At 37.1% G+C, this 13134-nt stretch overlaps 1 long non-coding RNA gene across 5 annotated transcripts in view; it reads left to right on the forward strand.

Annotated features, from left to right (window-relative positions):
- LOC105607767 (uncharacterized) overlaps nucleotides 1-13134 on the forward strand; it is a 34166-nt gene that overhangs the window by 1732 nt on the left and 19300 nt on the right. For 4 of the 5 annotated variants that reach the window (XR_009599542.1, XR_009599540.1, XR_006058644.2 and 1 more), the window contains exons 2-3: nucleotides 3319-3430; nucleotides 8970-9280. This is a non-coding gene — a long non-coding RNA (uncharacterized LOC105607767). Of the gene's footprint in view, nucleotides 1-3318; nucleotides 3431-8014; nucleotides 8083-8969; nucleotides 9281-13134 lie in introns of all 5 variants that reach the window. The other variant, XR_009599541.1, reaches the window with a different exon arrangement.

Here is a 13134-nt window from a genome sequence, read left to right on the forward strand (position 1 = left end):
AATAGAGACAGAGGTCTTTAACAACCAAGGAAACAGACATGGATATAAAAGGGAAGTATATGGGGGGAGTCTTTAAATTCATGAAATCCATCTTCATTACATAAAGCACTACGCCACACATCTTCATTTTATTGAATGCAATCATGGCAGGAAGAGCCAACAATGGGGTGAGTGTGTGTAATCAAAGGAATGGATTTTCGGTTATTACACTAATCTATAAAATAAAGAGAAAGCCTAAGTAGACTACCAGTGAGAATTATTTTTGAATTTCCATGTTGCAACTTATTTGGACAGACAAGAATCAGTCTTGAGGGCCAGTGACATTAGGAAAGTCTGCTCTTGTCACAGAAGCATTCCCAATTGGTTATGTAAGTATCATGCTGAGTTTCTAATTATCACAAAAATACTAGATTTCCTATTTAGTCCCAGTATAGTTAAAGCATGCTGTTCTTTGGGCTTTAGTAAAAAGAAAAAAAAAAAAAAGATTGGCTCACATGGAATACACATTCTGCTGATTCTTGTGTGTGTGCACGTGCTATAAACCTTTCAAAGATTTTAACAACACAGCAGTAAAACAAACAAAAAAAAAAAGTCTTCATCCTAACTCTGCAGTGCAATTAATGTTCTAAGTACATACACTATGCTGACTCACTGAGTTGCCTGAGGGTGTAATGCCAGGAAATACGCAGGCTCCAATTTAAGAATGATCACTCAGTTCCATGTCATTAGCACTGTTTTAGAGTAGCTAATAAGTAAAGAAACTATATTTATAGGCTTTCTGAGGAAAAAATATAGATTAATGGAAAGTGGGTTGTTTCTGTAACAAGTCAAAATCTTTTAACATTAATATAAATCTCATTCAAAAATGAATCTTATTGGCACAGGGCTAATGACTGAGGACAAAAAAATAAATGAGTCACATGATTTTCCAGTTCATAAGTTGTGAAGTCAGCCTTCTTGTTTCTGAACCCGGGGTATCCACTGAATTTGATTCATTTAGGTCCCTGCATATATTCATTCTATTCATATTTTACTGTCCTATTAAAATGCCATTTCCACCAAAGAGGCTTCCTGGATGCTCCTGCCTGGAATTAGTCACTCTCTCCTCTGTATTCTTTATCTTTCACATAGCACTTGACTTTCTAATTCACATTTTACTTGTTTATATGTATGGCTGAATTGTTTACCAGAGGGCAAGGGCCTTGAGGACAGGGACAACACATCACCCAGTTTAGTATCCTCTAGACACAAATGACAGAAGACATTTTTTTGTAAAGGGCCTGACAGTAAACATTTTAGGGTTTGGGGGCCTCACGTGGTCAGTCTCTGTCTCAAAATTCCATTTTTAACAACCATTTAAAAATGTACAAAACATGTTTAGCTTGTGAGTTGTACAAAAACAAGTTGAATATTAGATTTGGCCCTCAAATTATAGTTTTTCAACTCTTACTTCAGAGTATTTAGCAATGCATATGATAGAACATAAATGGATGCTGCTAAAGGGAATGTATAATAATAATACAAAATAATAAGTATTAAGTAAAATCCTGGATTATTCAACAAAGTCCTCATTCTGATCAATGTGGGAAAAGAACAAAACATTTTGATTGGCATTAAACAAATTTAACAGGTCCTCTTCTTCCCCCCAGAAACTGCTCAGTCATAAATAGAATTGATATTTTTTACTGCTAACATTTAGTTACCTGTTATTCTTTGAGGATATGTGGTATGACAGATATTCAGAAATCCATACTCCACATGTGCATAAGCTCCATAAGACAGCAAAACAATTTTAATATATTATAAGATAGTCTTGTAAAGGAATACAGCTTACATTCTGTGAGTTCTTAAATTATGAATCCATCACTAAATATTTATTGAGTCATTCCTCCCATGGGAGGGAAGCTTTATGAATGCTTCTGCTTTGAATGTAGAAAGCCATACAGTTAGCCACTCCTTGCCTAACAATGAGAGAGAGCCAAATAATTTAAGAAATAGTAACTGAGTTTGTGTGTTTTACTTTTTTTTTACCTGGAAGATAATTGCTTTAAAATAGTAACTTCTTTTGAAAAGCTTTTTCTTAGCAGAAACCTAAGGTCATAACACAGTAAAGGGGACTGAATTCTAAAGAAGGACAAGTTCTTCTGAGACGCATAGGGAATATGCAGTTTCACCTTTAGAAGGAGTGAGCAGAGATGGCTCCACAGAGGTGGGTGAGAAGAAAGCAGCAAAAATAATGAAATTTTAAGGGCTAAGTGTGGGTGAGAGTATCTGTTATAGTACCTGAGAACTCCAAACACACATTTTGCTCAGCTTTACTGCAAAGGCCCCACTGAGCACTGTTGAGAAATACTAGAGGCGGAGCTGGAGATGGGCAAGAACCTGCTCAGTGGCTCCCACACACAGAAAGTGACTGTCTCTCGTTGGGGTAGAGGCATTTTCCCAGGATCTTCATCTCATAAGAAGTAAAAGCCTTCTGGGAAAGAAGTAGGAAACCCTGTTGTCTGAGGGCCATTATGGAAGGAGGGATTCTCTGCATCTTACGGAGGGCTAGTAAACTCTACTTCTTGCACCAGAGTCAACCCAAGATCTATTGTTTCCAGTAAAGGCCTGCTTCTGAAGGAGAGGCAAGAACACCTCTTGCATCAATAATTACTGCAACAATACAAGGCAGATTGCTTCTAGTGCTAAGGGAAGGAGTTAGACTCTTTCAGAGATACAAGGGTGACTTTGGTTGCCTTGACAATCAAGAGGCAAGGTCACTGAGGAAGCTCCACCTCCAAGGACTTGCCTCAGATTAAAACTAGAACAGAAAACAGAGAGGCCTACCCAGCTGCTATGGTAAGTCTAGCCCTGACTGCTGCTAAGTCGCTTCAGTCGTGTCCAACTCTGTGTGACCCCAGAGACGGCAGCCCACCAGGCTCCCCCGTCCCTGAGATTCTCCAGGCAAGAACACTGGAGTGGGTTGCCATTTCCTTCTCCAATGCATGAAAGTGAAAAGTGAAAGGGAAGTCTCTCAGTCGTGTCCGACTCTTCGCTACCCCCTAGACTGCAGCCCACCAGGCTCCTCCGTCTGTGGGATTTTCCAGGCAAGAGTAACCATTAACAATTCTCTTCATCGGGAAGGAGTGAGAGGATTGAAAGAGACTGGCAAACTATGGCCTTTTGGCCAGTTCTACCAAGCAGCCCGTTTTTGCAAGGCCTGTGAGCTAAGAACGGATTGTACATTTTTAAAGGTTTATAAATTAAAATCAACAAAGAGTATGAGACAGAGATCATATATAGCCTAAAGAGCCAAACTGTTTACTGTCTTTACAGGAAAAGTTTGCCAACCCTTAGATAAGAACATGGAAAGAGACTCTTCTGTGGCCCAGTTGTGCAAAAATTTCCAAATATGAACGTGGAGCAGGAACACCTCTATGGCACATCAGTAAGTACTATAAGCAGGGAAACCACTGGAGGAATTTGACGCTTATGATGCATTTGAGCGTAATGGTAGGACACAAAAATCTATGCCTTGCATACCAGCTCACCTGGCTCAGCTACTCCCTAGGCTGACACCTTCATATTAACAGCCTGGCAGAAGAAGAGGTGCATCCATTCCCAGGTTTAAAAAGGATTTACTTCAGCATCTTTTTCTCTTCTACATACAATTTCCATATTTCAATTTAAAAAATATAATAGAAGGCCAGGTCATAAGCTATAATTTTGATAAAAAACTATTCATTTTTGGAAAGTATTTTTAAGATGAGATTAACATTTAAATCAGTAGACTTTGGATAAACTAGATTGTATTCCATAATGTAGGTAGTCCTTATCTAATCAGTTAAAGGCATTAAAACCATAAAAGACTGATACCCTTCTTCCCAAGAGGAAAGGGAATTCATCCAAATGCATTAGTTTGCTTTTATGTTTATTAAATTCTATTATTTCCTTTTCTAAGTTGTATTTCCTAAATTCAATTTCTAACTTCTTAACTTGATTTGATTTATTTTGATTCTGCCTTGTGTACTTATAAATATTTTCTGTAAGTACTGTGTATCTCATAGTTCTGACATGTTTTCATTGCTTCTGATTTCTAGATATTCTGCAATTTTAAGTTTTATTTTTTCTTTGACTCTAGTGATATAACAAAACTATGAAATATCAAGATTGTTGGATTTCTTTTGTGTGTTTCTATCTGCTGCTGCTGCTGCTGCTGCTAAGTTGCTTCAGTCGTGTCTGACTCTGTAACCCCATAGATGACAGCCCACCAGGCTCCCCCGTCCTGTTTGTATCTAGTTTTTGTTATTGTTAGATTTTTTTTTAACCATTGTCCAATAAAACTAGACAGAGTAGACATTAAAAGTTGGCATGAACTTCTAAAAATTTGATGAGGTTTATTTATGATCTAATAAATGGTCATTTTTGTTTTTGATACTGTGTAGCATGAGCCCTAGAAAATCAATCTTATTCTTGTTTTTAGAGGATAGATTTTGATGCATATTTTTATCCCCAAATATTTGTTTCTTAATGGAGACAAAAAAGTAAGTGCATTTATTATTCTCCCAGCATTTTCATCATACTTAGCACTTCCCAATCATTGCTAGGCTTGTTGTGTGTTCCTCTATATTTTAAGATTTATAGAGTTGCATTTTCTTTTGTAATTATAGCTAGTATTTGGCTTCGGTTCTTTTGTACTAGGGCTTTATTGTTTCTGAGCTCTTTATTTTGATTTATCTCTTAATTATTTAGATTTTGTGAATAGTAATTCTTCTTGTGAAACATTCATAAATTCCATATTTCCTCAATCTTGATATGTCCCTTGCCTTTATACATGAAGAAAAAGAATTTGGCTCATTTTAAAACTGCTGGGTCACACTATTTTTTTCTTACAACATTTTGTAGATGACTTTTTTTTAACAATATTCTACCCTTAAGTATTGCCTTGGAGAAGTCTGAGATCACTCAGATTTTTCTTTTTTAATTCCACTCTCCCTGTTTTCAGTTCAGCTCAGTCACTGAGTCGCTCAGTCATGTCTGACTCTTTGAGACCCCATGGACTACAGCATGCCAGGCTTCCCTGTCCATCACCAATTCCTGCAGCTTACTTAAACTCATGTCCATTGAGTTGGTGATGCCATCCAACCATCTCATCCTCTGTCTCCCTGTTTTAGGACCTTAAAAAAAATTATTTGATCTTCAAAGGAGTTATTGTCGCCCTTGAAGTCTGGTAACTTCATCAAGACTGCATTCAGTGTTGACTATTCTGTACTAGATTTTTCTGGGACACAGTGTTCATTTCCTTCTGTTGCATCTTAGCATACTTTTACATCTCATTTAGTCATTTGGCTCTACTTTGTCTTCTATTTCTATCACTCCTTCTAATCACCTTGATATTTATGTTTTAAAATTTATCTTGCTATTCTGACACTTCTTTTTTGTCCTTGATTTTATTTCTCAGTATCTGTTTATCATGAGCACTTCTAATCATGTGAAGCCAAGAAATTATTAGGGTATTATTGAGACATGGAATGTGTTTTCAGTCCTGTTCTTTACTACACCCTATTTTCTTTGGACTAAATTGATATTGCAAGTGCCTCCATGTGCTCTTTCCTCGAAATCAGTGCTATGAGGTCATGTGACGAGTCCCTGGGCATATATTAGGTTTCCAATAGGTTGGCCATAATTGGGAATGGCTGATTTCACATGATATGAGTTTAATGATTTCTATGATCTTAAATGACTTAGGGAGGAGACTTCTCCCTTTGCAGTAGCATTAGGAAGTGAAAGAATAAGTTTGAACAATGCTTAGGAAATTCAATTAAAGTACATTAAGATTCATAATAAGCAAAAAGTACCCAGAGACTTACTTAACTATTTGCTGCAATATTATACAGGCAGCGGGCACTTAGCGTGTCAGATTCACTTAGATAAAATGCTAAGATGGAAGGCTTCATTCTCAAAATGCTACTAAAACACTGTAGTTGAAAGTGTTGACATAAGTTTTTTATAAAAAATATGTGAATAAATACAGTATCAGTAATAAGTCAATGGTTTTACAAATTTATGATTCGGGAGAAATCATTCCTGTTTGTTTTTGGATTTTCAAGTTCATGATTCCGTAACGACAATACTACAATATGTAGGGAAAACACAGTTCACTTAATGAAAAACTTGCAGACTGACATAATTTTGAAAAGAAATAAAGTACTAAAGGGATATCAAAGATATTTTAATATTTATTTCTGGTAATATACATTTCGTTTAGGGTACTAAAATGGTGTGTGAACTAATTTCATTAGATAAGGTAAGTAAACGGTGCTTTGCACCTTCAACACTATGTATAAATGTTGTGGTAGGAGTCCTATAAATGTTGCCTGACTTACTTCAATTCTTCCTCTCCACTCTAGACTTCTTTCCTTATTTTTCCTAATCTTTTCAAAATTCAAACACAGATAAATACACTATCAGTAATAAGTCAAAGATTTTACAAATTTATGTCCAGTCTGCCCTTCTAGAACGTGAGACTGAGATTTCCATGGGTTGAAGACGAACCGTGAAGCTTGGCTGGGCAGCAGACCAAGGTGTTTCAGACCTAGGGTTTCCTGAGATCCCACAATGATCTTGGAACCATTTTCTTCTGGAAACTGTTGTATAATCTCTGGTGAATAAAGCAAAAGAACATTGTTAATCTCAAAATTTGTAGCATCCCGTGCAATTTCCAAGTCAGAATTTTCATTTCTCCCCATACTGCTCTGAGTAGCCAGGGTAAGACAGCAGAGTAAATAGGAACTCAGAACCCCTAAGGAGAACAGCAGGTAGGGCAGGCTCATAAAACAGAGGCCACCCCACCATATGTGGTCATCTGGCAGCCCCAGGAATCAGTCGTACAAAGACAAGCACCTTTGATCTACTTGAAAGGCTCAAGATGTGAATATAAACTTGAGTGACCTTTGAACTTTTCAGCTTGAGCAGTCTGCCCTTGTTCCTTGAATATTTTTTCTCTGAAACTCCATACCACTTCAGATGAATCTGTGTGACTTTGTGATTTGCCTATCTCCATTCCAGTCTATTCAGCAGCATCCGAGTGTGCATTTTCATTTCTTAAAAATGATTCTACAAACTGATTTCAGAAAGGAAATTTTTGCTCAGTTGTGTCTGACTCTGCAACCCCATGAACTGTAGCCAGCCAGGCTCCTCTGCCCATGGAGATTCTCCAGGCAAGAATATTGGAGTGGGTTGCCATGCCCTCCTCCAGGAGATCTTCTCAACCCAGGAATCAAAGCTGGGTCTCCTGCATCACCGTCAGATTCTTTACTGTCTGAGCCACCAGGAGAGCAAGGAAACTTCTATAGAATGCCTTTTTACTGGCCTCGTAATTGCTCTCCCTGCTGCTTTCTGTCCCTATGCCGCTTCCATGGATCCTCAACACAGCAGCCAGAGTGACTGCCTCAAGAGCACTCTGAGCATGTCTCTCCTCTGCGGAGTTTCTCTGAGGGTTTCAGAGCAAACAAGTAGCCGCCAAGACTTTACACCTCGGAGACTTTACATAGACTCAGCCTTTTCTACCTAAATCTTCTATTTCTCTCTCCTTCAGCCACCCTTTCCTTGTTATCCCAGTCTCCTTAAAGTTTCTCAGCAGCTCCAGGTGCATTTGCTTCTTTTAAATAGCAAATCTTCTCCTCAGACAATCCTGTTCTGCTTTACCATGGAGCTTCCCTGGTAGCTCACTTGGTAAAGAATCCACCTACAATGCAAGAGACCTGAGTTCAATTCCTGGTCCGGAAGATTCCGCTGGAGAAGAAATTGTAACCCACTCCAGTATTCTTACCTGGGGAATCTCATGGACAGAGGAGCCTGCTGGGCTACAGTCCATGGGGTCCCAAGAGTCAGACATGATTGAGCAAGAAAACCACCATAATCCTTGTGGGCATACATATACACACAGAGACATGTTATATACATATATTCACTGATACTTCCATAAAGAAATGCACATGTATTTAAAATCTCTCAAATTCTGTCTTTGCAGGATTTTTTCCCCCCCTGAGTGGTTCGCTGACGAATCGTCTTCTAGAACAGTTACAGGGCACATAACAGGTGCTTGATGAAATATATTGAATCAGTAAAAATATGAGTACATATTCTTAAAATATACTGTACAACTGGCAAATTGTTTTAAATTAGAAGAAGAAGTGAAAAGAGTAGAAGTGGTTTCCAGATTCCTGTAGCCGCTGGCTGCGCTTTGCGGTCTGCTTTTGGGCTGTAGTTTGCCACTTGTCTGACATTGGTTTCCTGACATAAATGTCCGTCATTAGGGGTGGCTTCTTCATTCTCAGATAACTGACCATGTTTGTTAGGATAGTGAAATCTCTCCTTAAGAGAACTGGATCTTCTGTCCTTATTAGAGGTCAGTCTGTGAGATGAACATTCCTGCCAACTCTTTTCATAGACTTTCTCCTTGTTCTCTTTTTCTTCCTCAGTACCATCATCAAACCAGCAGTATGTTATCCTTTTTTTTTCCCAACTTCATGCTGAGACTAGTTTTGTTTAAAAAATTCTCAATTTATCTGTATTTTTCTATTAGTCTCTTAAGAGTTTAAGTTTATGCTAGACCATTTCTGGAATCTTCAAGCTGAAGCATTCATCCAGAACCTATCATTTTAAAACTTGTATTTGGTCAACAAGACTTGTCAAAGATGAACTATGATAGAATTGACTCTGATGATATCAAACTTAAAGGCTCTGTTTGCAATTATGCAGATAATTTAGAAAGTGCCATCTTCCAAGATTTTGATATTAATTTTAAAGTCAACTGAAGTCAGAAATGTCTCTTTCAAAACCTCAGGTTTTTAAAATAAGTGATTAAAATTCTGGAAAGCAAAATAAACACAAGGTAGAAGTGACATATGTTTCTTTCTAATCAAATCAGAAAAGGCATTTCCTATGTTTCTGATTTGTGAATCTTTATCTACGTGTTATTATAGGAAGTTGAAGCAATCACCAGAAATGAAGTATATGCTGCTGCTGCTGCTGCTAAGTCGCATCAGTCATGTCCGACTCTGTGTGACCTCATAGACGGCAGCCCACCAGGCTCCGCTGTCCCTGGGATTCTCCAGGCAAGAACACTGGAGTGGGTTGCCATTTCCTTCTCCAATGCATGAAAGTGAAAAGTGAAAGTGAAGTCACTCAGTTGTGTCCGACTCTTCGGAACCCCATGGACTGCAGCCTACCAGGCTCCTCTGTCCATGGGATGTTCCAGGCAAGAATACTGAAGTGGGTTGCCATTTCTTTCTCTGTAAGTCTATGAAATTTCATAATTAAATCAAGACTATAAGATACCAGTACATGTGTGTTAGTACACATCCAAGACCTTGCTTCACAGTTTGCTGGAGAGAGGACGTGATCCTGATGGGGCACAGTGGAGTGTGTGTGTGTGTGTGTGTGTGTGTGTGTGTGCTGGGGAGGAGGGTTGTCCTGCATAATTGAAAGAGTATCCAACATATTAAAATATTTAGTGATCTATAATATATAGGATATTTGGTTATGTAACATGAGCAGGGGCTCATGTTACTTAACTCCTGTTTCTAAAATAAAGCATATTTGGTTTACATGGCCAACTTGCTCTATGTTATGTACAATCTAGGGAAGGAATTCTTGTGACAAATAAGCAAAGTCAATGCATACATGGATATAATGCGAACAAAGGAGGAAAATTAATTTCTATCTTACATTATAATAAATTAATTGGTATTGTAAACAAACTATAGTCAATGAAATAAATAAAATATATAATTTATACCTTTAAACTCAAATTGAAATTATCCTTTAAAATTCCATTGATTTTATTTATTTTGTGGTTATGATATTTTGAACTTTCAAGAATTCAAAAAAAATTCAAGAGCATTTTGGTACTTATTTCTTTATTTTAAATTTTTATTTATTGAAGTAGAGTTGATTTACAATATTATATTAGTTTCGGGTATAGAGCAGAGCAATTCAGATATACGTGTGTGTGTATGTATGTTTTATATATATATATATTCTTCAGATTGTCTTCCCTTATAGATATTGTATAGAGTTCCTTGTGCTTTACAGTAGGTTCTTGTTGGTTATCTATTTTATATACAGTAACATACATATATTCATCTCAATCTCCTAATTTATCCATTCCCCCCCCCATTCCCTTTCCCCTTTGGTAACCATATGTTTGTTTGACATGTCTGTGGGTGTCTTTCTCTATCAGATATAAGTTCATTTGAATCTTTTTCTGTATTTTAGATTCCACGTATAAGTGATATCATATGATATTTATCTTTACTTGGCTTACTTCATTTAGTATGGTAATCTCTAGCTTCATCATGTTGTTACAAATGGCATTCTTCCATTCTTTTTTATGGCTGAGTAATATTCCATTGTTCGTATATGTGTATATACATATATACATATGTATACATACATACATACCACGTCTTTATCCATTCATTAGTTGGTGGACATTTAGGTTGCTTCCATGTCTGGGCTATTGTAAATAGTGGTTCAGTAAACACTGGGGTGCATGCATCTTTTTGAATTATGGTTTTCTTTGGATATATGCCCAGGAGTAGGATTGCTGGGTCATATGGTAGTTCTATTTTTAGTTTTTTGAGGAACCTCTGTACTGTTCTCCGTAGTGGCTGTACCAACTTACATTCTTAGCAACAGTGTAGAAGAGCTCCCTTTTCTCCACATCCTCTCCAGCATTTATTGTTTGTAGGCTTTTTGATGATGGCCATTCTGACTGGTGTGAGGTGATACCTCATTGTAGTTTTGATTTGCATTTCTCTGTGCGTTAGTTGCTCAGTTGTGTCCAACTCTTTGTGACCGCATGGACTGTGTAGCCCATCAGGTTCCTCTGGTCACTGAATTCTCTAGGCAAAAATACTGGAGTAGGCTGCTATTCCCTTCTCTAGGGGATCTTCCTGACCTAAAGATCGAACCCAGGTCTCCTGCATTGCGGGCAGATTCTTTACCATCTGAGCCACCAGGGAAGCATTTCTCTAATACTTAGCAGTGTTGAGCATCTTTTCCTGTGCCTTTTGGCCATTTGTATGTCTTCTTTGTTGAAAGAGAAACATCTATTTAGGTCTCTTCTCATTTTTTTGCTTGGTTGTTTTATGACATAGAACTGCATGAGTTGTTTGTATACTTTGGAGATTAATCCCTTGTTGGTCACTTTGTTTGCAAATACTTTCTCCCATTCTGTAGATTTTCTTTTCCTTTGTTTATAGTTTCCTTTGCTATGCAAAAGCTTTTAAGTTTAATTAGGTCCCATTTGTTTGTTTTTATTTCCATTACTCTAGGAGACAGATTGAAAAAGATATTGTTGTGATTTGGGTCAAAGAGTGTTCTGCTTATATTTTACTCTAGGAGTTTTATATAATCTGGTCATGTATTTAGGTCTTTAATCCATTTTGAGTTTATTTTTGTATGGTGTTAGAGGATGTTCTAATTTCATTCTTTAACATGGAGCTATCCAGTTTTCTCAGTACCACTTTCTGAAGAGACTTTATCTCTACAGTATATTCTTGCCCTCTGGCATTTATGTTTATTGAAGGAAGATACTGGCTTGTTAAGAACGACTAACATAGATAATTATTCTGCATAACACACTAAAAGGAAACTCATGCAAGAAAAAAATAAGGAAAGTTGTGCAAGAAGAAATATGGCAGATTTATGCAAGTCATCAATCCAGAAAAGATTTACTTAACACCTACTGTGTATCAGACACCATGTTGATATTAGTTATGACTACATTCAGTTTTAAATAGTGATGAATACCACAGAGAGTTTATATGATGAAGAACAAAAGGTGAAAATTGCTTTGAGCCATAGATTTGGGATTAGAAACTGTGTTTGATCACAACCAGCACCTCTGCTTGTCTGACACAAATCCAGATCCGAGTTACCATAAATCTCTACAGATATAGGCTTTCTGTGCTATCCTTACAAATCATCAAAGACTAGCAAGTAAGGATGTTTTAATTCCTGACAACATGACTCAATTTTGACATCTGTGAGCATTGTAAAGACACTGGTGAGTTTTTGGTGAATAAATAAGGCAGCCAGCTTAGATCTCATCTCAAGAGTAGTGTATTTGTTATAATCATTAAACAGGCATAGACTGCCCCGAGTCCATAGTCTACATTAGGGTTTACTCTTGGTGCTGTACATTCTACAGATTTGCCTAAGGGTATAATAAAACATGCTTCCAATCACTGTGGTATCATGCAAAGTATTTTCACTGCCATAAAAATCCTCTGTGTTTCATCTATTCTTCCATCTGTCCCCAGATCTCTTAGCAGTCATGAGCTTTTCTCTGACTCCATAAGTTTTATTTTTCCACAATATTACATAGTTAGACTCGTATGTATTCTTTTCAGATTGGCTTATTTCATTTTGCATAGAAGTAAGTTTTCAAATTATTTGAACACGATCAAGGAGTTCAGTTACTGGATTGTATACTAAAGGTATGTTTAGGTTTGTAAGAAACTGCCAAACATTCTTCAGAAATGGCTGTCCCATTTTCCACTCCCACCAGCAATGAATGAGAGTTCCTGTTGCTCCATTGTCAATCATGTTTTATGTTTCAGCTTATAAGCACCCATTGTTGCAGACTTTCAGGCGAGAACCAGTGTTCAAAATAGGAATAAATAGGTTTCTGTGTAGCAAAATAATCTGTACTACTTAGAAAAATACATTTTTATATCAACTGTATTGTAGGTAATAAGCAAACGAGTGGAATTAACAACAGTAAAAACTAGGAGAAACATGCTTGAGGTTTTTCTTGATGTTAGTTACTAAAGAAGATGCTAAGAGCAACAATACTGGAGGTTCACAGATGAAACGTTTTGCTTAGGTCTTATCAGATCATTTACATTAGAGTATTATAGATAGAGACTAGCCATTTAGTCAGTTTTCAGTTTGATGATTCCATAGTGTCACACCTAAAGAAATTATGATAAGAGTAAAATAAAGATACTAAGATACTACAAAACCTCCTCATCTGTTGTATTGCATCAGACACTGGATATCAGCCCGTTATTTTATTGTATTTTTTTTCCCATTGGCTGAACTTGTCTGGGTAGTGATAGATTTAGGAATTAAGTGACT

The sequence above is a fragment of the Ovis aries genome, chromosome 2 (genome assembly GCF_016772045.2).
Source record: "Ovis aries strain OAR_USU_Benz2616 breed Rambouillet chromosome 2, ARS-UI_Ramb_v3.0, whole genome shotgun sequence".
Lineage (NCBI taxonomy): Eukaryota > Metazoa > Chordata > Mammalia > Artiodactyla > Bovidae > Ovis > Ovis aries.